Raw genomic sequence first — 24,433 nt, forward strand, 5'->3', positions numbered from 1 at the left:
TGATCTCTATATTCAGCTCCTCTTTCCTGTCAGAAGTGGTACCTCCGTGATTGACTAGCTCTTGGCACTTGAGTTAGTGTTAGTTAGTTGTGGGTACGCTATGTTGCTTCCTGAAGTGTGCTGACACTTGTGGGCTGCCCCCAGCACATCCCCGATGCAAGTGACACATTTCACTGTTTCAATGTACGTATGACAAATGAAGCCAATCTTATTTATTGATGCGTGATTCATTTTAATGCATATTTTGATGTACAAATAATGTGACCTTGTTTTGAATGCTTTTAATTTCTAACTAATAAAGTGATTATGAAGTTTTAATCCATAAAGTTACCTAAAAACAAAACTTCCAACAGCTCTAATTTTTACAAGCCATTTTTTAAAAATTAGGACTGCCTGTTAGCTCCAATTTTGACAATTTTGTTTGAGGCAATGGAGAAACTCGAAGGGAGGCCAGGTGGCTCCCCGGCACATGCACTCTTTTGATGGGGACTCTCCTGGGTGATGTCATTTCCTTCTACATCCCAAAGATGCGTAGATTGATAGGTTAATTAGCTGTAGTAAATTGCCCCTAATGTGCAGGTGAATGATAGAATTGGGGCAGTTGATGGTAATAAAGTGGGTTGGTGCAAGAAACTTGATGGACCGTGCAGACTCAGTGGACCGAAGGGCTTGTTTTTGTCCTCTCAGACTCTACAACAGGGGTTACCAACCTTTTTTATGCCATGGACTCCTACTATTAACCAAGGGGTCCATGGACCCCAGGTTGGGAACCCCTGTTCTACAGCTTAATGGATGTCTTAACAGGAAAGTGTGACATGTGACCAAGCATTTGTTGCAGTAAATTAATCAATTCCAGTTCTTTAATCTTTACTATCATCTTGAAGTGTATATGTCCGTCATCATTACTGGGCAACAAAGAGACTTGAGACTCTTGCTTGTCTAGTGAATGAGGTCAGTGTGATACAGGCATTTACTTGATTGAATTCAAGCACCCTGTTGCCAGTTTTGCCACCACTATCTTGCAGTTTTATAAGGCACATTCTACATTTTAAAAACATTTCCTAGGCTTTTTGTTTCAGGCATGTCACCAATCAAATTTTCTTTTGCCATAGGCAAGAAGTGAATGTTGGGAAATTGGTATACTTCAGGAAATTATAGACCGGTGAGTCTTATGTTAGGCAGTTGGAGAGGGTTCTCAGGGTTGGGATTAATGAGGATTTGGAAAAGCATGGCCTAATTAGGGAACACATACAAAATGCTGGAGGGACCCAGCAGGCCAGGTGGCATCCATGGAAAAGAGTAAATAGTCGACGTTTCAGGCCGAGACCGAGGATGAAATTGTGCATGGGTGGGTTAATAACCTTGCAGATGAGATGAAGAATTGGGGGTGGGGGGCATTGTGGCTCGTATTGGAAGACTGCTAAAGGACACAGTGGGATATTGATTAGTTGCAGATATGGGTAGAAAAATGGCAGATGAAGTTTAGTTCATCTAAAGTATGAGGAGATCACACGTTGAGGGAAAGTACAGAGGGATCTTCGGAACAAAGGCCATAGCTCACTGAAAGTGGCTGCACAAGCCATTAGGGTGCTAAAGAATCATATGGCATTCTGGCCTTTATTAATTGTGGCATTGACTTCAAGAGTCAGGAAATTGTGTTGCAAGTTAATAAAACTCAAATTAGGCTGCATCTGAATTACATTTAATTCTGGTCCCCACATTATAGGATGTGGAAGCTTTGGAGAGGGTGCAGAAGGGGTTTACCAGAATGCTGCCTTGATTGGAGGGCATGTTCTATAAGGAGAGGTTGGATAATCTTGAGTTGTTTCCCCTGGAGCGGCAGAGGCTGACGAGGGATCTGAAAGAGGTTTATACGATTACGAAAAGCGTAGATGAAGTAGACAGCCAGTATCTTCCTCCCAGAGTTGATATGTCTAATACTAGAGGGCATGCGTTTAAGGTGAGAGGTGGAAAGTTCAAATGAAATGTATGGAACAAGTTCTTAATTCAGAGTGGTGTGTGTCTGGAATGCACAGCCTGGGGTGGTAGTGGAGACAGATACGATGGCAGCATTTAATAGACTTTCAGATGGGTACATGAGTATGCTGAGAATAGAGTGACATAGGCTGTGTGCAGGCAGAAGGGATTAGGTGTCATTATCTTAATTAGTGTGACACAGCATTGTGGGCTGAAGGGGTCTGTTCCTGTGCTGTGTTCTATGTTCTGTTTGATGCAAAGCCACGGATTCTGGCATTTAATCTAAAACTGGGTCAAGGGGTAGGTGTCAAGGAGCATTAATAAAGAAGAAATAGAAATGAAATGGCAATGTTTTAAGGTTCTGGTTGGTTGGCAGATTAGGTGCAATTCCAGAGCTTGTATATTCTTACAGAGTAGGTAAATTTTCAGTCACCGCTGACATTTAGAGTTGTCAGCTCTGGTTAGGTGCCTTCCTGGAGGCAGCTTCACATGATCCCCCATTTTCAGCATACCTGCTCAGTAAAACAGCCTCTGCAAAGACTATTAAGTGAAAAGGTCTTAACAGGAAAATAATCATGATTTTTAGTGTGTCTGTGATCTTTCGTTTTTTCAATCTTTACGGTTTTTTTCTGATTAACCTTCAATTTTGGGAATGCCTCCAGGGAAATGCCCTGTCAGCAGTGTTTGTGCCACTTTTAAGCCATGTAGGCCACAGGTCCCAAGTGTCCCACTAGAACAGGGCAAACAGGCATAGAGCTGCTGAATGTGTATTGCTAGTTTGATGTATTACTGTTACCAAGTGCTATTGCCACAGATTTTTGCCTGTTTCCCATGCTCTAATGTGTTTTGCTGTAATTGTCACATTGGTTCTTTTTACTCTAATACACTAAGTTGGCATTTGGTGCTAACTGAGGTGGTGATTGCTTAGAGAAAGAAAATATGGTCATATATTGTGCTTAACCAATGACAAAGTATCCTAAAGCTCCAGAGTGTTACAGACTTGAAGTGTACGTTCTGTGGTACACCCTATCCTCGTTATATGCGTCTCCAGACAATGCGGATTCACAGTTATGCTTCGGACATTTTTCTACCAACTTCTCCCTATATGCGTCCAAAACTCACAGTTATGCGAGGCTGTTGGGACGAGAAGCAACGCTTTCCCACCAATACAAGTCACGTGTGCATGCCTCACAGTCTCACTCCCGCCAGTCTCGCATTGGTTTTGGCAGTGTGTGGATGTGCAATCTTGTGCTCTTAAACTTTTGTTGTTATTACCTACGCTGCACTGATTTTGCGCTTGAAATATTTAACTATGCCTCCTAAACGTCCTGTGTCAAGTCCTGGGCCATCAGCCAAGTGGCAGAGAACCGCTTTAACACTTGAAAAAAAGCTGGAAATTATAAACAGGGCCGAGTCAGGTGAAGGTAGCACAGCTCTGGGACGCTACTTTCACCTGGGTGTGTCCACGATCAGGAACATAAAGAAAAACGATTAATCACAAGTTTCATCAAAGATTGTTACCAAAGTGCATAATCCGATTATGACAAAAATGGAGAAGATGTTGAGTTTGTACATTGAGCATGAAACAAAGAAAAAAACCAACACTCAGTTCCGATCATCTTCGTGTGAAAGCTTTGGAAATTTATGGTCGCCTTTGTTCAGAGGCTAGTGAGGAAGTGGCAAGGATTATTGTTAGCTTTAATTCAAATAGGGGATGGTTTTCTAAGTTTGTTAATCGTCACAAGCTTCACAACTTAGCTGTGTGTGGTTTGCAAGCTAGTGCTGACCACGAAGCTGCTGAACGCCACCCTGTGCAGTTGCCGGCCATGATAGCTGAGTTAGGCATCACACCAAACCAGGTTTTTAATGCAGACAAGACCGGACTTTTTTGGAAGCTTATGCCAAAATGCACTTACGTAAGTAAGGATGAAAAGACTGCGTCAGGTTTCAAGACAGCAAAGGATACCTCATCCATGTAAAGCTGCCCGATACCACTGCACAACCATTCATCTCCCAGAGCCAACACACCTTCCACCGTTGGTGAGTACTGTACACCCTAGTATGTTAACTGTCTATGACTTATTACATTGAATATTACCTTAAATTGATGAAATATAATACAAATATTGCCTTGTACTGCTTTTGTGTTGTATTGGTATGAAAATGTGAATAAATTACATATTTAGGAAGCCCTCCAGAACACATCCCTATTTGAATAATTATTCACATTATGCGTTTCCATACTATGCGTCGACTGCGAGGAATGTATCCCCTGCATATAACAAGGATAGGGTGTATTGTGGGAAATGCTGAAACTAGTATGGTTGGACAGCCTTTATGAAAAGAGATACAGCAATGCTTTAGGTTTGCTTTGGCAAAGCAGGGAAAGGGAGAGATGCAAGTTAGGTTACAGTGGGAAAGAAAATGGGGGAGGGGTATTTAGGGGTATCTGTGGTACGATGAGTCAAAACAGCTTGCACTATTACAAGCATCAGAGTTTAACTTATCTGAAAGATAGCTCTACCAGTACGGCATTAATATCTGTATAATGTCGAATAAACTCTTCTTGGGCTTCCAGCTGGGTACAGGTATCAATTATAACCTATGTTTCAATGACAAACTCTGCCACCCTCATTAGGGATGATGCCTGGGCATGTCTAGTCCAGTGGCATTTATACCCCCCCCCCTCCCCCCCAACAGTCCATCCCTCCGGATTCGATGAGGACTAACCAATCAGGTTTCTGCTCTCCCACCTTGTTTATAATCTAATTCCAGTTTTTACTTAGAGCGGGACCTTCATCTTTGTTAAAATTCTTTTCCTCTAGCTTTATTTCAATGGCTTCCTTTACCAGGCGGTCCCAAAAGCCAGTAGTTTTGTGCCGTCGAAGTCAGTCCTATGGCCATTGTGAAAACTGTGTTTTGCTACTGCAAATTTTCTGGGTAACCCAAACGGATACACCTCCTGTGCTCCTGTCTGCATTATGAGTTCAAATCCCTGAAACGTAAATGTGCACCCTTGTCTGCTGGAGATGTAATGGGAACCTGGGTGTGTTATTGTTCCCATGTATTTACGTGTGCTCTTTGTCTTAATTCAAAATGCAGTCTTGAGGGGCTTTTAGTGCACTTAGGTTGGACTATACTGTGTGATTTATGCTGTAGGACAGGGGTGTCAAACTCATTTTAGGTCACGGGCCGGATTGAGCAAAATGCAGCTTCATGCGGGCCAGATCAGTCGGACGCGTGCGAACGCAGCTTTCGTTGCCTCCGTTTTTTCAGCCTGCTCTCATGTGTCTCAGTCTCTGCTATAACTACAAAGTGTTTCACTTTACAAATTCCGTTTCTTATGAAGAAGACTGCCGAATAAACACTAAAAACCCTGAAAACCTGGTACCTGAATAAACTCAGCATTAGCCATATCATACGCCATAGGTGCTTCGATTACTGGGGCCAGCTTTAATAGTAATTAGATATTATCTCGCGGGCCAAAGATAGTTACACCGCGGGCCGGATTTGGCCCGTGGGCCTTGAGTTTGACATATATGCTGTAGGGTGTAGAAAGTGGAGGAGTGAGAGGTTGAGTTGTGAGAAACTACTATTGGTTAGTAGATTCTGGACTGTACGTCTAGCCCCAGAACTTCCTTGCCTTCTTTTTCTGAGTGAGGACCCCACTTGTACATGTGTAGCACACCGATGCTTGATGACATTTCGGGGCATTACATGGAGATGTGTTCAGGATCCCAGAAGATTGCTCATAGCCCAGCAACTCATATTTATTCTTTAGTAGATTTTTGGTGAATTTCCAAATTTTATGGAAGGCTCTTCAGTGTTTCACTCCCCATGTCACCAACCCCTTGGGGATGGATGCACACCCTGTTGGGATGGTCTAGCCCGATGAGCCTTGGAACCTTGAGGAGTGCTCTCCAGAAGTCATAAGAAAATCAACAATGGAGTATCTTGTACATGAAGATAGGCACAAGGAGCATGCAGTGCAAACTGAAACAGAGACTAAAACACCAACACAGGAATGTGGAATGCAAAGAAAGAGTGAAATGACTTGCAGACTTGAAAGGGATGATTTAAGAATAGTGAAGAGGGTTAAATGAATGGGTAGTTGGAAGCAAGTTGTTTTGAGCAGCTTCAGGGTCAAACTACAAATATTATCAAAAAATGTATAAATTATACAACCTTAAGATTTGTTTGCTTACTGGTAGCCGCAAAGCAAGAAACTCGAAAGAACCCAAATTAAAAAATTTTAAAAAAAGACAAACACCCAATGGGCAAGAGAAAGGGACAATAAAACACAAATCATGCAAACAATTGAAGCAAACAACAACCACCGAACCAAACTGAGACTTCAGCTTCGAACCCCAGAGTAGGCCAAAAGCCTCACTTATCAGTTCATCATGTTAGCAGGCACAGAGTATGGTAGCTGTGGCAGTCTTCATAGCCTCAGCATTATGGAGAGAGGAGTGACTATTGAATAGAGTGAGCGAAACTGGCTCTCACCTTGGATCCTGTTGCCCTGTCTTTTCAGTCTGTCTGGTCTGGTGTTTATATTGACCAAACAACGGAACAGCAAAATGCTCCAGCACCCTGGAGAGAGGAGTGAACATCGCGGAGAGCGAGTGAAATCAGCTCTTGCCTCCTATCTGGGCTGCGTATAAATTGTCTAAACATCATATCATACCGCAAAGGGCTCGAGATGGAGACCACGCTGCCCAGCAACTCACTTCAGGCCCAGATTTCACCGCCTAGTCTGAGTTGCTCTCAAGCTCGGAGCCCAGAGCGATCCAACCAATTGTACGGGTATCAGAACTCCTCTGCCCCGGCCCCGACTTCTCCTCTCTGAACGGCTCAGTCCATCCGTATCAATTCTGCAGCATACTGTCTCGGCTCATCCCCTAGAACTAGCCTTGCCATTGCTCACCCCCTCACTGTTTACAGCAATAATTTAACACAATTTACCTCAGAAAATGTTTTTAGTGATGTTTTTAGTCAGATTTCTCAACTTTTTAACTACCAGTGAACTGTTGTATGCATTTGGTCGTGCTATCTTAACTGGAAGTTTTAACTGGAAATTAAGAGGTCACAGAGCGGAATTAAATTATTGATTTATTCACAAGTTGTTACATTAGAAACTGTGTAGGTTATGGAAAGCAAAGACATAACAAGACACAGCAATACAATAGAGAAATGTAGTTAGATATATTTATGTATATGTAGTGTAAGCAGACGTCCCACCCTGCAAAAACTCATTTCAGGGAGGTGGCACCACCACCTCTACCCCCCACAACCCCATATCCCCCCTCCCAGTCGAACCCCAAGGGTGTATGTATACAAGACATTTGATTATAAAAGAGCACAACAATTTATTTGATCACATTTTGAACCTATTTGTGCGCGTGCACACACACACATTCCTTGTTGAGTATTTTGTTGGCAGTCTCAATGCTTATTGCTAAATGCTAATGCAAATAGCTTTTCTATTTCTTTTGCAAACTTTCCTTGTATTGTGACATGGCTTGCTTGACAGATTTGAGCATTTTGCCGGATGTATCAACCTCATAGCAGTCTGTGTCAATGAAAATTTGTTAAATTTTGCAAGACATCAAATTCACGATTGTTTTGTGAGACAGCTGACTTCTGAATTCTGTCTTGATGTGCCGCACCATGCTGAATGCCCTTTCTACATCACAATTAGAATTTGACAGCACCAAAAGCAGCTTCATCAACCGGCAAAGCTCTTTGAATCTCAACTGCCCTGTGCTCACAGATTTTACTTTGGACAGCTTCCCCCAGAACTCATCAGCTGGCAAACTTTTGTAGTTTGGCACCAGTCCTTCAAGGTTAGTTGAGATATAATCCAAGACTTCCATGTGGAGCTGTTCTCTTGCGTCTGCCTTGATCACATTCGGAAATCTCTCTGCCAAAGTCAAAATCTGCTCTTGATTCACCTCACCTTGGCTCTCTGTATTGACCACTGACAGATTTTTCAAGATTTGGTCTCTCATTGGGAACTTTTCCAAGATTTTTTGAAAGCATCTGAGAGTGAATACTCTAGCATCTTTGAAGAACTGCTTTGTCTTGTAAGGAGGGATCTCTTGTGCTTCCTCGCTTAGCAACTGTCTCCTTGCCAGGTACCCAGTAAAAAGCTCTTCATCTGGGCGGTGAATTTCAGGGTTGCTCACATCGATCTCCTGGACGTTCTGTTCTCTCAATACCTTTGGCTCAATAAATCAGCTTGCTATGTCATGCAGGAGCTCTTCTACACTCTGATCCAACTTGAAGAAGATAGGTACCTTGTTTTGAAAAATCAAATTGAAATTGTCAAAACATTGTGTGACGTTATGGAGAAAGCCTGTTAAACTCACCTCAACATGTCTTTGACAGTCATTTAACCCACAATGGGCAATAGAAGAGTCACTGTTGCAAACAGTGCAGCGAGCAACACTGTCATTATTTTTTACCTCTATTAGGCAGGGGTACACTTTAGTGTAGTCTGGGGTGAAGTATGTTTTATATTTTTTTGGAACACTCTGCCATGGCCCTGCAGGACACTAAACTGAACTGATGGACAATGAAAGAGAGAGAGAGAGAGAGAGAGAGAGGTCGACTGTAAAGCCCGCCCACAGAGAAAACTGATAGGTCTACTTTGCACAAAGAGAGACCAATCAGGATATTCTCTCTCTCTCTCCTCTCTCCTCTCTCCTCTCTCTCCCCCCCTCTCTCTCTCCTCCCTCCCTCTCTCTAAAACAAAATCGATTTCCGGGATTTTGTATATAATTTGCAGGCGCCAGGGAGCCTCCCGCAACTTCCGGGAGAAGTGGGATGTCTGTGTAAGTGCCAGTGGATATGATGAGATCGAATGTTCCTATTACCCCACGGAAGGATATAATGCAGAAGTCAACTATTTGGTTCATCTCATTTTGTTATCTCACTTCTGTAATTCGCATATAGATGATGGGATGACCATTTGAAGGTTTTGTAGAGGGCTGCATTGTAGTGAGTATTAGCTAAAGCAACTTCCAGACTTACAAAATCCAAATTTAGCTCTATGCCTTTGGGACAATTTTTTTTGTCAGTTAGAGGTTTAATATTTATGAAAAACCACCAGCATACATTGTATCTCTGAGTCAGTCTGTTGACAAATGTGTACCTAGAGGCATTCTTGGCAGACCTATGGTTTAAGGATCTTTATAAATGTGCATGTGGGTATTGTCAGATCTTAAACAGCTAAAGCTGCACAGTTATTAAGCCAAAGCCCCAGTAAGTCTCCTAATGTTTGTCCAGGTGGAGATGTCCCATTTATTGGAGTAGTTTTTGGCATGGACATCTGGAGCAAAGAGGGAGGAATCCTAATATCCAGCTACAATTAATCTGCTAGGTGTAATCAGCACTGCCCTAAGAATGTTTATCTTACTTTTCAACAGAAGGTTGACTTGGCTCCTAATATCCACGACCATCTTGGAATTGCTGCAACCCTCTTACACATTTGGCTTGAATTTGTTTCCTGTGATATATGGACTGATGTGAATGACGTTTGTACAATAGCATTATCAGAATGGTAAAAACACACATGCTTGCATTGCAGAAAAAGCTAATCAGTCAACACTCTCTTTTCTACAGTTATGTCTTTCCAGTTGAATTCTAATTTCTTCAAACACGATTGGATGTGTTTTGCTGTGTGTGTACTGGGTATTGATGGTGCTCATTTTACAGAATTTTTTTGTGGGCTTGGATATACCACTCGTCTCTGCTGCATTACTGGTTATCAGAAACTGTGCACTGATTTTCTGAGGGCAGTCCAGTGAAAGTTTCATTCGAGGGAGGTTTAACAAAAACAGTGAATTGATAATGGAAATAAATCTAAGCCGAGCACTAAAGTTCACAATAAACCAATTAACAGTTCAAAAAGGAAAAGACGAGTGAATTTTTAAAAATTGCAAGTCCATCATTGACAGTGTGAGTGAGCGTAACAGGAAGAATGTGGTGTTTAGCTAAACTTTTGGTTTTGAAACCACCATTCATTTTCAGGAGACTATGACCTACATACCCTGTGATCCTGTGTTCTATTGCTGCTCATTCTCTGAACCTTTGGCACAGTACTTCCCTAGGGAAAGACAGGTGAAAATGAACATCTTGTGCCCCCAAGCTATTCACTGCTAACAACTTTCCTTTAATGTGCTACAACCATAACTGAGGAATCAAAATCAAGCTTAACATCACTGGCATATGTCATGAAATTTGTTGTTTTCTGGCAGCAGTACAATGCAATACATAATAATAAAAATATAAATTACAATAAGAAGTCTACATTAAAAAAAATTAAATTAAATAAGTCATGCAAAAAAGAGGGGAAAAATAGTGAGGTAGCATTCATTAGTTCATTGTCCATTCAGAAATCTGATGGCGGAGAGTAAGACTCTGTTCCTGAAATGCCTTCAAGCTCCTGTACCTCTTCCCTGATGGTAGCCATGAGAAGAGGGCATGTCCTGGGTGATGGGAGTCTCTAATAATGAGTGCTGTGTTTTTGAGGCATCGCCTTTTGAAAATGTCCTCAGTGCTGGGGAGGATAGTGCCCAACATGGAGTTGGCTGAGTTTACAACTTTCTGCAGTTTTTCCCAGTCCTGTGCAGTGGCCTCTCCATACCAGACAGTGATGCAACCAGTACATTTGTAGAAATTTGTAAGTGTCTTTGGTGACATACTAATTCTCCTCAGACTCCTAATGAAGTATAGCCACTGTTGTGCTTTTTTTGTAATTGCATCAATATGTTGGGCCCAAGATAGATCTTCAGAGATGTTGAGATCAGGAACTTGAAACTGCTCACCCCTGATGAGGACTGGTGTGTGTTCCCATGACATCCTCTTCCTGAAGTCTACGATCGATTCCTTGGTCTTATTGCCATTGAGTGCAAGCTTGCTTCTATGATAACACTTTAACCAGCTGATCTATCTTGCTCCTGCATGGCTCCTTGTCGTCACTCGAAGTTCTGCCAATGATAGTTGTGAAATCGGCAAATTTATAAATGGCATTTGAGCTGTGCCTAGCCACACAATTGTCGGTGTGGAGAGAGTAGAACAGTGGGCTAAGCACACATCCTTAGCTGTGTCAGTGACGATGAGATGTTATTTCTGATCTGCACAAACTGGTCTCCCACTGAGGAGGTTAAGGATCCAGTTGCAGATGGAGTTACAGAGGCCCAGGGTTTGGAGTTCGTTGATTAGAAATGATGGGATGATTATGCTGAATGCTGAGCTGTAGTCAATAAACATAGGTATTGCTGTTGCCCAGGTGATACAAGATCGAATGGAGAGCCAGTGAGAGCCTTTTGTGGTGATAGGCAAATTGCAGTACTTCCAGTTCCTTGCTTAGGCAGAAGTTGATTGTAGCCATGAGTAACCCCTCAAAGCATTTCATTTCATCACAGTAGATGTGATTGCCACTTGGCGTAACAACAAATTTGACCTAACAAAATCACACAATAACTCTGTTACCCAAAATCTTCAGTGTTCTGACTATAAAAACAAAAAAAAATGCAGTAAGTACTCAGGTTACTGTGGCATTCATAATAGTGGTTGCAAAATAATGAAGGCTTTTGCCATTTAGATCTAGCTCACTGTTCATTGATAGTTTCAGAGGCCATATATAAAGGTCCTATGAAGGAACTATACACATTCTGTGTACTCTGTTGTGGATTTGGTTAGACATCAAGAACCCACTGAGTACAAATTCTTTAAAGTTGGGGAGACGACAAAAGGTTAATATTTCAGGTCAAATGCCTTTCACTAAAACAGGAAAAATCAATGGGTAAGAAACAGTTTTTAAGCATTTACAAAGTCTGTGAACATGAGAAAAGAAAACCTGCTGAAGCCTGTGAGGTTGCATGTTGAAAGGAATAATTGTGCAAGGTAACAGGAGAAGCAAAAATAAGATTGGTCTGGTCGAGGTGTAAATGGGATTTAGTGGACTCAGTAAAAACAGCTGCTGCCTAAAAATACGGGGACTGTGCTTATGATTTTCAATAGCTGCTCCTCTTATTATGGTGTCATGGGGCCTGTTATGTTTGTCTGAATGGACTGATGTGACTTTAGTGTAACCTCTCATTCAAAATATGGCTTATGTCCAGCGATGTGGCATTTTCTTTGTATTGTATTGAAAGATTAAGCTAGATTATGTGTTAATTTATTTTATTTAGAGATACAGTGCAGAACAGGCCCTTTCAGCCCTTTGAGCCGTGCCGCCCGGCAACCCCCAATTTAACCCTAACCTAATCACAGGACAATTTACAATGACCAATTAACCGACTAACTGATACAACTTTGGGAATATGGGAGGAAACCAGAGCATCTGGAGGAAGCCCATGTGCTCATGGGAAGGAATGTACAAACCTGCTTACAGAGGACGCCGGAATTGAACTCTGCACTCCGACGCCCCGCGCTGTAATACTGTCACGCTAATTGCTGTGCTACTATGGTGTTCCAGTGGAGAAGTTTTAACCAATGATGTTTCTGATAATATTCTTTTTTGTTTTGGTCGCTTTTGAATGCCTTGCCTCCATTACATTCCTGAAAATGTTGCTCATGTGCTGTCTCAAAGGTACTGATACTTCTCCCTAGCAATTGTTCATGTTGTGTAACTTTAGACAGTAAAGGACAAATAATGGTTACCTAAAAAGGGTCAAATTGTTTCCCTGAAAAGAAGCTCCAAGGTACAACTTAGAACTGTCTGTGCCATAATCTTAGCTGTAACAAATGTAATGTAAGACCATCCCATCTAATCCTTCATGCCAGCTTTGCCATTCAATAAATGAAAGTTGATCCTATGCTGAGTATATTTACCTATTCAATCCTTATCCGCTAGCTCATTCATTATACAAATAACTGTCACTCTTAGCTTTAAATAGCCTCGACAACTGAGCAACCCCCCTATGAGGTAAATTGTATTTTTTGCAAAGTAATTTCCTGTCATTTCACTTAAGTGGCCAGCTCTTAAGATTGTCTCCTAGTTGTAGATTCTTCAAAGCTAGAAGAACCTATCTCTCAGCATCTATTATATCAAACCCTACTGAGTGTTATACATTTAATAAGATCATCTCTCATTTTTTAAAGATCCATTTAGCAAAGGACACATCTCTGATTACAGAGAGCTCCTTCATTCCAGGAATCAACCTGATTCTACACTGACTCCATGCAAGTATGTTTTTCTTTAGTTATGGTGATCTCAATGACAGGCAATGTTGTAAATGGGCTTTCACCAGAGCCCTATATAATCTCAGTAAGACATGGCTTCCAATACTGTTATCAAAAATACCAGTGTACCATTTACCTTCCTAAATAATTGTTATATATGCTTATATACTTTGCACAAGCACATCAAAATCTCTTTGGATATGAACGGTCTTGAAGGCATGTCTGCAGTCTAATGACCAACTACCATGAAGCATAGATTTTTTTCTTTAATCATTCCATTCCTCGTGGCATCAGACGGAAGCTGTGTTCATCTTGGTCCTGCAGGCTTGCACTAATGCATGGTGACCTGCAGCGAAATGACTCCTGATTTCCACCTTTCAGCTTGGGGCATCAGGGCACCTTTATGGCCATCTCTCCAGCTGAGATCGAATATCTCTGCAGAATGGAACCTACAGATCCGGGCATAATGAAACACTGATGTGTAGCTGTTAGTTTTTTGTTGGGAAGAACTGGATGCTTTCAAAAGATTGACTGTCTGATTACAGATTTCTAGGCAGTGTCTTCAGAAACATCTGTTCATGGTGTTGGCTCCTGAAGTGTTGCTAGGACTCCTGAGAGTTTACGGTTAAGAGATTTCAAACTCTTATGACTATGGGAGGCCCGGGGACATTGATTTAATATGACTCATTGCCTTGATATTTGAGTGGGGTCTCCTGGGGATCCCCACTATAATTTGACTGGATTTGTAGGCTTTTTGAGACTTTGAAGCATTGTGCTACAGCAGAGGGCTTCAGCTCATTTAGGAAAATAACAATATCCTGGGGTACAGCTGGCCCAAAACATTTGCTTTACGATGTGTGGTGATGAGGATTCACAGAAATGTAACGAACCGGATACTGAAACAGAGGCCAGTTTATGGCGCCTGTTCCCTTTTCTCTCTTCTCATAGCCCTGGTGTATTTCTTGTTGTATGCCGTTTATACAGTCTTAGTGAGTGACTTTGTATGTGGTGGGTTTATATGTTGTTTGAATGTATACAGGTAAAAGATGGCCTACATTTTAACACTTGTGTATTGGTTTCTGTAAGTTCATGTATGAGGTGTGTGTGTTGTGTATGTATTGGAAATCATTTGCCTGTGGGTGCATTTATGTGAGATTGTGTATGTTTGGTTATCATGTTGTGCTAGTATGTGTACTAGGCTGTGGAATAGTATATATTTGGGGTGATTTATGGGGCGTGTTTAAGTCTTGGCTTAGATACTAAGCCTGGCGGAACCATTTCTACTGACTGGAGATGGGGCAAAGACTGGTTACTGGCACCTTAAAACCAGTCGCTTCGGGCAGATGGGGCACGTCAGCCGTGGTTGGCAGCTCATTTTGGAAAAGGAAAACTCTGATCTCAAACTGCTGCCTTGCGGCTGTACTCGCTCATGAGGAAGGCTTTGGGAGTAAACCCTGAGGGAAAAGTCCAGAGCTGGAGTCCCTAAGGCAGTCCCACATTGAGTTCAATGCTGATTGCCAACTCCTACGATGCTGCTGGTACCAAGCTGTCTCGGGCTCTGCCGTTCCTTTGGGTTCATAAGTTGTGTGGAGAGGGGGAGCTTGCTACATGGGTAACAGCTTGCTCTCCATATTGTACTGCCGTGGCTTGCGTATCTCGGCAGCTAGGACGCAACATCCATAGTCGACCGTGAACAACGGAGGCTTCAGATACTCAGGAAGGTTTAAGTCTTGCTTTTTGGAAGAGTTTTGATTTTGTGTCAGCTTGCGAACGTGTGCAGTGTGATATCTTTTGCATTTGGCTGTGTGTTATCTGCATGGTTCAGCAGTATATGCTCATACAGCCTTTCATGTAATTTGATATTTGCATAAGAAATGTTTTAATTATAATCGAGCAGAGCCATCACATGGTGCTCTCGTTCAAACCAAAATGAACTCTGAAACTTTAGGTAGGCTTCTGTAAATTTTCCATTTTGACAGATATTGATTCCTGTGTGTGCTTTTGCACATTTGAAGTGTCATTTGAACTTTGAGCTATTGGGCTTTGTCACAGTCTGGTTGTGCGAATAACCTTTCTTTGCTGTGCCTCTGAAACCTTCAGTTGTGAGGCCTGCTCCCCCAACCCCTCCCTAGTGTGTTCTGACATAAACTTGGCAGTAACTTTCTGTTAGATTGGACTTGTGTTAAACTTTCTTATTGAAGAAAATTATGGGCGCCATGGTAGCACGATGCTATTACAGCTCGGGGCGTCGGAGTTCGGAGTTCAATTCCAACGTCATCGGTAAGGAGTCTTTATGTCCTCCCCATGGAATGCTTGGGTTTTCTCCAGGAACTCCAGGTTCCTCCAGAAGTCCAAAGATGTACCAGTTAGTAGGTTAATTGGTCATTGTAAATTGTCCCGTGATTATGCCAGGGTTAAATCGTGGGTCGCTGGGCGGTGCAGTTCGAAGGACCTATTCCACACTACATCTCAATAAATAATATATTTTAGGGCATCTGATCGCAAGTCCCGAGAAAAGATTGCAAGGAGTGCTGACAGGTTCATCAGGGTCTAGCTTCCTTCTGTTAGAGATGTGTATCAGGAGCGTCGCTTGTGCAGGGCCCTAGGCATTGTCAATGATCCCTCCCATCTGTCCAACAATCTCTTTGACCCCCCCCCCCCCCCCCCAGCATCAGGCAGGAGGTACCGTAGCATTTGGACAAGAGCAGTTAGGATGGGAAACAGCTTCTTGCTCCAGGCCATAAGACGATTGAACTCCTTGCCAACACAAGATCTCTTCACGTATGAAGCACCAGTAGCATTATACTGTTTGCTTTTTAGCTTAGATCATGTATGCACCCTATTATTTGTTAATTTATTTGTGGCAATATTACTTTGAGTTATGGGTGTGAGTTATATGTACTGTGTTGTGCACCTGAGTCCAGAAAACGTTGTTTCGTTCGGCTGTATAAATGGTTACGGTTGATTGGCAATAAACTGAACTTGAACTTGACGTCCCACCTCTGATACCCCAGGACACAAGTTCACAATCCCACTTGGTGTTGTACTGACTCGTACGGAGCAACGTTGGGCAAGGTTCAGCCACTGGTATTTACTGGTCTCACCTGAGATGGATGTGACACGGTGATGGGCATTCCTCTGTCTGGACTAGAAAAAGGGAAGTTACTCTCAATGCCTGATGATTGCATGCTTATGGTAGGTGACATTGAGTGAGCCATCTTTCTCACTTCTAATTCCTGCTCCAGCCATCCAATTCTACTGAACAAATTAGCTCTATGACCAATGTATCCTAGAGATTCATGGACAAATACAGACAAATTCAGTCCGCTGAGTCTGTGTCAAATGTTAACCACTCATTTACACTCATCCTATACCACTCACTTTTCAAACTTCTCATCAACTCCTCTGATTGTACCATTCATCTACACACACTAGGGCAATTCTATGTTGGGTAGCTTTAGGCTGCCAATTAACATCCCGACCCACTTGCCTAAGGCATGTGGGAGGATATGGGAGCACTCTCCAAAGTAAACCCACATGGTCACAGGGAGAACCTGCAAGCTCCACATGGACGGCATCTGAGGTTAAGATTGACCAACCCCCACCCGGGACCCTGATGCCATGAGGCAGCGGCTGTACTAGCTGCCCCCACCCCTGAGCTGCCCAGAGGGAAACACAATAAAATAAAAAGCAAGATCTAACCTTGCAAATCATGGCCGTTTATAACTACCCCATCATTTCCCCATTCTGGGTCTAATTCTAGAATATTCCGTGATCTGCATGTTCAGTTTTTCCTACGACTACTGTAAGCCCTGAGGGGTGTGGGGGTCTGTTAGGATAAGGAGGGGAGTGGCTAGTGATTCCACATCAGAATCACAGCCACAACAACAAGTCTTCTGGCATGATTATTTCCTTTCCATAGTGTAAAATAAGAGTTAAAGTCGAATACTACTTTTACATTGAGTCATGGAAATTTATACATAGATATAAATAGAGAGCATTTGATCTGTCTTACTCGTGCTAGTGAAGGAATCATATAGGCTCTTTAGTCTAACTCATTTGTGCTGACCAAGATGTCTATCCGAGTCAGTCCTATTTACCTGCATTTGGCCCATATCCATGTACGTGACGTTTAAACATTGGAATTGTACCTCACCTCTACAACTTCCTCTGGCAGCTTGTTCCATGTATCCATCACCCTCTGTGTGGCAAAAGTTGCCCTTGGAGCCCTTTTTAAAAAAAAAATCTAAATGAGAGCCAGAAGAGAAGAACCCTCACTATAGCAGAAAATGTTGGAAACATTCAGCAGATGTCTCATGTCTCAGACCTTTAGTTAAAATGCAATCTCAGCTCTAAATTTTCTTTTCATAGGCATCGCTGTGTGATTCTGGCACTTTTTTTTTTGTTTTATTCATTGCTCGTTTTCCATGATGTTCACTCCTCTCTCTCCAAGGCGCTGAGGTTATGAAGATTACCCTGGCTGTTGTGCTCCATGCCTGCTAACTTAATAAACTGATAATTGAGGCTTTGGGCCTACTCCAGGCTGCTCCAGAGTTCGGATCTGAGGACTCATTTTTGGTTCAGAAGGCTGTCGTTCGCAACGATTGTTTGCGTGACTTGTATTTTTCCCCCTTTCTTGATTTTTTTTCTTTAATTGGGTTCTTTTGGGTTTCTTGCTTTGTGAGCAAACAAATCTCAAGGTTGTATAATTTATACATTCTTTGACAATAAATGTTCTTGGAATCTTTTTGAATCTTTGATGTAGCGGTGAGGTTGTTAAAATACTGTCCCACAGCATTTGCTGGGTTATTCCTTGCCAGAATTGCTAAGTATAACCAATGCTACGAAAAGAAGGAGGAGGCCAACATGAGAATAGAATTGTGTAATGCAGCAGACAGTGAGTTATTCAGTGAGTCCCAGGGTATCAGTTGCTTTATGGGAGCCGTACATGGTTTGATGGTTTGGCATTTGAGATCCTTGTTCTAGTTGGGCTTATAGTAAACTGGTCACACTTGAATTTACTTTACCTTGCTGTAAATGAAAACTGATGCAGCTTCCAGCATTGTGAATTTTGACAGAAAATTATGTACAGTCTGTGACCAATTTTCTAGAATTGATTGATTGGCCCTGGAATTGCATCCTTAAATGTCTGGCCTCTCTCCTCTCACTTAGACTTCCCTCCTTTCCAAGTTATTTTAGTTTTTTACCTTTCTTTGGCTCGGTATCAACTTTTGTCTGATAATGCTTCTGTAAAACGCCTTGTGATATTTTTACTCAATTAAGCAGCCCTCGTAAAAGCTTGCTATTGCTGTGAGATTTGGCCTGCCCCTCCTCACGTCTACTCATTCCCTCCTCCCCCCCCCCCCCCCCCCCCGGTATTGGCAGCCCTAATGGAATGCAGCATTAAACATTAAGGGAGTTAGCAGATCTCCAGTATTTCGTCCAATTGCCTCATCTTTATACATGAGTCTAGACCTGCTTCAGAGTGTGGCATACTAGTGCGAGCAAGAATCGCCATCCTCGTTTGGAATGAAGGTGGAGGTCCTACTGGCTTGACGTTGGGAATGCAAATCCTGCAGGCATTAATGTTGCTGGCACAAGAGAGGTGAGTTGGTAGGTAAAGTGGCTACTGTAAATTGCCCCTAGTGTGAAGGTGAATGGTAGAATCTGGGGTTGGAGGAGAGTTGATGGGAATGTGGAGAGAATAAAAAATTGTAGGATTAACATAAATGGGTGCTTGATGTTTTGGACAGGCTTGGTGGGCTGAAGGGCCCATTTCTGTACTCTGGCTATGAACTTAGCACCATGTATTCTTCTAAGTAGCTAGGAATGACACAATGCATTGCAGATACTCTTTGAGCTTTGAATGAATTCTGCTTTCTAGCATTTCAGTGTTACAGTGATTACCCTAAAAATACTTAATTAGCTGTGACATACATTGGGATGTTCTAAGGTCAGGAATTGTACTGTGTGAATTGAAGTCCTTATCTTTAGTTATCAGTTTGTATCATTGCTATGCTGATGCCCCTGAGGGCAGAGGACAACTTGTACTCCTGTGGGTTCTGAGCTTGTTGACTGCTGTTGTCGTTCACTTCAATTCTTTGCATGTTTTTTAAATTTATTTTTCTTTCTCTTGCACATCGAGTGTTGGTCTTTTTTTCTTATTTGTATTCTTTTTTTCTTAAAATTGGGTTCTTTCGGGTTTCTTGCTTTGTGGCTACCTGTGAGCAAGCAAATCTCGAGGTCATATACTTTACACGCTCTTTAATAATAAATGAATTTTGACTAATGAGACCTTGCCGTAGGTGAGGTGAGAAAAAAGTTGGCAGGACTGCCTTGCCTAAGCACCTGAACTGGGCTTATGTGCTTCATATGTTTAGATTCAAAGTTCTCAATAAAATCCCAAACGTTGCTCCTCCACTTTGAGTGGTCATTGATCAAGATTCCCAAAAGTGGGTGAAAATGTTAAACTCTTGCATATACTGTATGTTTTATCAGAATCCTTGACTCTTCTCCTCTTTCTGCTTGGTAACCTCTCGACGTAGTGGAGCTCAGAATCAAATCTGTTTTGGGACTTGTGTCATGCATGTAAGCATCATGTCATTCCCAATGGCACTGACTGAGTGTAATTAGGGCATCAAATTAGAACCTCATTGTTGGCCCAGGGGAAGTCACTGCTGTTGGCTTGCTTATTCCGTGAGAATCTGGAGGATTTTGCAGGAGGTAGCACAGTTGAAGCCACTGTACTTTGAGGTGCCTGCTGTAGGTAGCTTGTGTTTCTGAAGGGATGCTGCCTGTCAACCTTGAACTTTGTGCAGCGTTTGCGACCTTGATGTTTTTCTCGTCAGACAACGGCTTTGCTGATGCAACCTCTCACTCAGCGTCAGCAAAACCAAAGAGCTGATTATCGACTACAGGACAAAGAAACCGGAGGTCTGTGTCCCAGTCCTCGTTAGGGGATTGGAGGTGGAGAGGGTCAGTAACTGTAAATTCCTTGGTGTTGTGCTGCTTGATGGATAGAATCTACACCACAATTCAAGATGCAGCCTTTCAGCCTCTATTCCTTGAGATAATGCATCCTGTGGAAGACAACACAAAACTCCTCTGTAGTTGCCACAATCAGATTTGTCACTTTTCCCGAAGATGGTCACAATTAAAGCATATCTGAGATCTCCGGAACAGAAATTGAGGTTCTGAATTTAAGACCTTTGTGTCAAATTTGAGAACACCTCCTCCTGAGGGCTTCAGCTGGCCTTATTGACTTCTGGATTTCTGGGCTTTAGACCTGGGGCATTTCATTGGAGAATAGTGTATAAAGGGTGAGGGATTCTTCACAATTTTCCTTTTAATGGATGCTGAAATGTCTCTGTTCTTAGTAAGTTAATTTACAGACCCCTTGTGATGTAGTTTCTTGGGTAGTTGGCCTTCATAATGCTGAATAATCCACATACACCAAGATTCTCACCAAGTTGCTGGATATCTGTTTTTTTGACATACACTAAGATGCATATCAGCCTGGAAAAGTTCATTATTCGATTCCATGGGTAACTCTTCTGATCCGTAAATATGTATTATGTGGAACTGAGCCATTCCAGAAACATTCTAGATTGGATGTCTTGTTGGTCTCAGTTAACTGATACTTTTAACGAGCTGGAACGGAGAATATTTGTCACCTCAAAAGTACGTGCATTTTGGGTGAGGATGGGATTTGGTGTGACTGCTGTGCTTTATTTGGTTGAGTAGTTTCCTGCTTGCATGCTCATGAGCCATGAGCCAAGGCACCAAAGGTCATCCTGCAAGGAGGCGATGAATGAACAAAGAGAAATGATTGATTTTTGTATGTTCGCCTGGGAAATAATCCAACTTTAGGCATAGGCTGTAGATTTTCATTTATTGTAAAATGGTCAGAATGTTATCGAGCCATAGAAGCAAGCTCTTCTGCTCAGCTTGTCTATGCCTACTATTCATTTGCCTATGTTTGGCCCACATCTATCCTAACTGTTCCTATCCTGGTACTTATCCAAATGCCTTTTAAATATTATTATCGTACATTCCTCAACCATTTCCTCTGGCAGCTTATTCCATATATGCATCACCCATGGTGTCTGCCTCTCGGGTCACTCTAAATCTATCATCTTGGGGTTAAACAGGCGGGTTGCTTGATGATGTGACTCGTTGGGTTAGAAGGGCCTTTAATGTGCCATATCGCCAAGTAAATAAATAAATAAATAAATCCTATGTCCCTCAGTTTTTTGTTCCCCTTCCCTGGGAAAGAGATTGTGTGTTCACCCTATCTCTGGCCTTCATTATACACCTCTGTAAGTCACCACTCAATCTCTTGCATTCCGAGAAATAAAATTTGTGCCTGCCTTAGCTTTCTCTATAACTCAGGGTGAACACTTTTACTACAATCGACGATGGAAGTAGTGTCTTAATTGCTTGAATCATGCTGCATAGATGTGCAAAAGTAATTGTGGCTTAGGCTTCCCAAGAGCTGGTAGGATGATTTTGACCCATTGACGTGTCTGAGATGATCACTCAAGGCAGTTCACTGACAGTTTCATGTTTATTCTTTTATAGTGAGCCCCTTTTTTGGCTGCCTCTAACATTAATTGTGCATTTCTCTCCCGCTGTGAGAGTAGAATGGGAGTGAAATGCCAGACTCTGTGTGCATTTTGAATCCCGGTTATTAAAAAAAAAAACTATATGCCCTATAGAATTTCTTATTTTCATTTTCCAGTCTCTGGTGATTAAACCTTGTTTTCTCACATTTGGCTTTTTTTCCCATTGAATAATTTCCAACAACTTGCATCAAAGTTCTTTTTAGTAAGATTATTCTTCAGTTGAATGGACTGGCAACAGACTAATTTCTTATCAAACTTGCTTTGAGTAGTGGTGTGCAATACTGATTAATGGAGTCCAGAATGCCTGTTAGTGCCTGTCCAGAGGAGATACATGGGAATCCCAGGAATGAAAGGGTTTATGTATGAAGTGCGTTTGATGGCTCTGGGCCTGTACCCGCTAGAGTTCAGAAGAATTCGGGGGTGGGGGGGGGGGGGGAAATCTCATTGAAACCTACTGAATATTGAAAGCCCTGGATAGAGTGGACGTGCAGCAGATTTTTCCAATAGTGTGAGAGTCTAGGACCAGAGAGCACATCCTCAGAATAAAAGGACATCCCTTTAGAACAGAGTTGAGGATGAATTTCTTTATCCAGAAGGTGGTGAATCTGTGGAATTCATTGCCACAGCTGACTGTGGAGGCCAAGTGACTGGGTATATTTAAAGCCGAGGTTGATAATTTCTTGATTAGTAAGGACATCAAAGGTTATGGGGTGATTGCAGGAGAATGGGGTTGAGAGGGATATTAAATCAGCCGTGACAGAATAGCAGAGAAGACTCAATGGGCTGAATGATCTAATTCTGCTCCTGTGTCTTATGGTCTTAATTGCAGGACCATGACATTTTACTAACATTCATCAAGTTATGTATACAAGAAGATGAGACTGAAGTGGTCTTGATTCTGGATGGAGATGACACGTTGAACATATCCTGGTCATCCTACTGGGGGCATATGTGCTTGACCCCAGTGGGGTTAGGTCTCAAATGGGTCTGCGGTAATGGTTTCGGTGTTCATCCCAGAGATGTGTAACTGAGAATGCCATTATGCTGCCAGCCTTACATAAATCCCTACCTCTCCCATTGCTGTGTACACCTGTGCTCGCCCAAGGGTTGGTGTAGAGAAGCCACCAGTAAGTCCACTGTTTGCAGTGTTGCAGCCACTGAGTGCTGAAATGCAGGTTCAGCGTCGTGGTGGTGTGCATGGACCAAGATCTGCTGACCTCCGGTGTGCTTTCTGACCACTCGAATCCTGCAGTCTCTCACCCTTCTTTGCGCTCAGCAGTCGTCTCAGTCATTTTGTCCCACGCGATGCCAGGCAGCCCCTCTGCTCTGAGCTGTGGCTGGTCCATTGCTGTGACAATGTCGGAAGAAGGCAAGGATTCAGGGCATGTTTCCAACGAAGCACTGCGCAGCAGCAGGGAGGGCATCCTTGCACAGTAGAGCATGTCTGAACAGTTGTGTCTTTAGCCATGTACAGTTTGAGTGGAGGACCAGGCGCTCTAGAATAAATCATGCTCTGTTGGACACCATTCAGCAGGGTACTGGTCGACTTGTTCAGGTGCTGAATCACTCTCAATTAAGAAACTCTTTATGAAGAATAAACAAAATATCTTCTGTGCAGCCTGTTTGATGAGTCTTAGTCTATCTTCCAGTAGCCTTTACATCATTCCTGTTATTGATTATCCTTTCCATTGCCCTGAACTGCAGTTGAATGTTTGCATTCTTGAAGTTGGTCACAATCGTGTCATCTCTGAAGTTTCCTTGTTCACTTTTGTCTTCCTGGTCAAGGGATCAAAGGTAGTGAGATGGCCTGGAGGAGCTTCTTTGACTTGTATTAGATGTTTATCGACGATTGAATGGCCTTTTCAGTTCCTTGATATTCCTAGAGAAGTCCCAAGATTGTACTGGGATGGTGTTGTCAGGAACACATGTCAAAACTAGTGTCTCAATTGAGGAGATCTTCAGAGTACTCTTTCCAGCAGTGCACTTTGCATGCGTGCACAAATGGAGACTGCTGTCGTCACTGACTTTAACACTGAAGTATATGAATGCTTGGGCCTTAAACCATTCTTCCTCCATTACACGTACTTTGCAGACTCTGCAATGCAGTGGATTACTTTGAACATAGTTCTGGATCCACTCTCAGTGAAGGTAACACTTTAATGATAATATTCACCTTTGCACAGTATTTCATGAACTGATGAAAAGCATATAAAGATCAAGACCTCAAACCTGGCTCTAAGCTCATGGTCTACCAATCCTTGCTTTTCTGTATAAGAACTACCAGCCTCAAGTTGCCTAAAACATGAGGTTGCCTCCCAAAATCCACCAAAGGGATTGGCAGGGTTGTTGAGCCAATGTCATTGTGCTTCCTCAAGCAAACTTGCAAAATCTTGATTCTGTCAACCTATTTTGCTGTCTCTCCCACATGAACTGTATGTCTGATGCCACACTTTCAAATTGCCATCACACTCCAAGTCTTTCCATAGGTAGAGATTTCTAGGAGGACAGAATACATGCTTCAGGGACTTTAAAAGTCCTTCTTGAAAAAAAAAAGTAACATTCCTGTCAGTTTGTGGGGAGTCATGGACTGTGACCATTCAGAATGACGAAGGAACATTTAGGCAGGTAGAGAGCATGCG

The 24,433-nt window shown here is 42.4% G+C and overlaps 1 protein-coding gene across 4 annotated transcripts in view; it reads left to right on the plus strand.

Moving 5' to 3' along the window:
- Nucleotides 1-24,433, plus strand: part of pknox2 (pbx/knotted 1 homeobox 2) — a 474,673-nt gene that overhangs the window by 146,363 nt on the left and 303,877 nt on the right. Inside the window, exon 1 of one of the 4 annotated variants that reach the window (XM_073029724.1) lies at nt 18,757-18,775. The exons of the other annotated variants lie outside the window; for them this stretch is intronic. The gene's annotated coding sequence lies outside the window, so the exon portion shown is untranslated. Of the gene's footprint in view, nt 1-18,756; nt 18,776-24,433 lie in introns of those variants that run through there. 4 annotated transcript variants of the gene reach the window in all.

Source organism: Hemitrygon akajei, chromosome 26, assembly GCF_048418815.1.
Source record: "Hemitrygon akajei chromosome 26, sHemAka1.3, whole genome shotgun sequence".
Taxonomy (NCBI): domain Eukaryota; kingdom Metazoa; phylum Chordata; class Chondrichthyes; order Myliobatiformes; family Dasyatidae; genus Hemitrygon; species Hemitrygon akajei.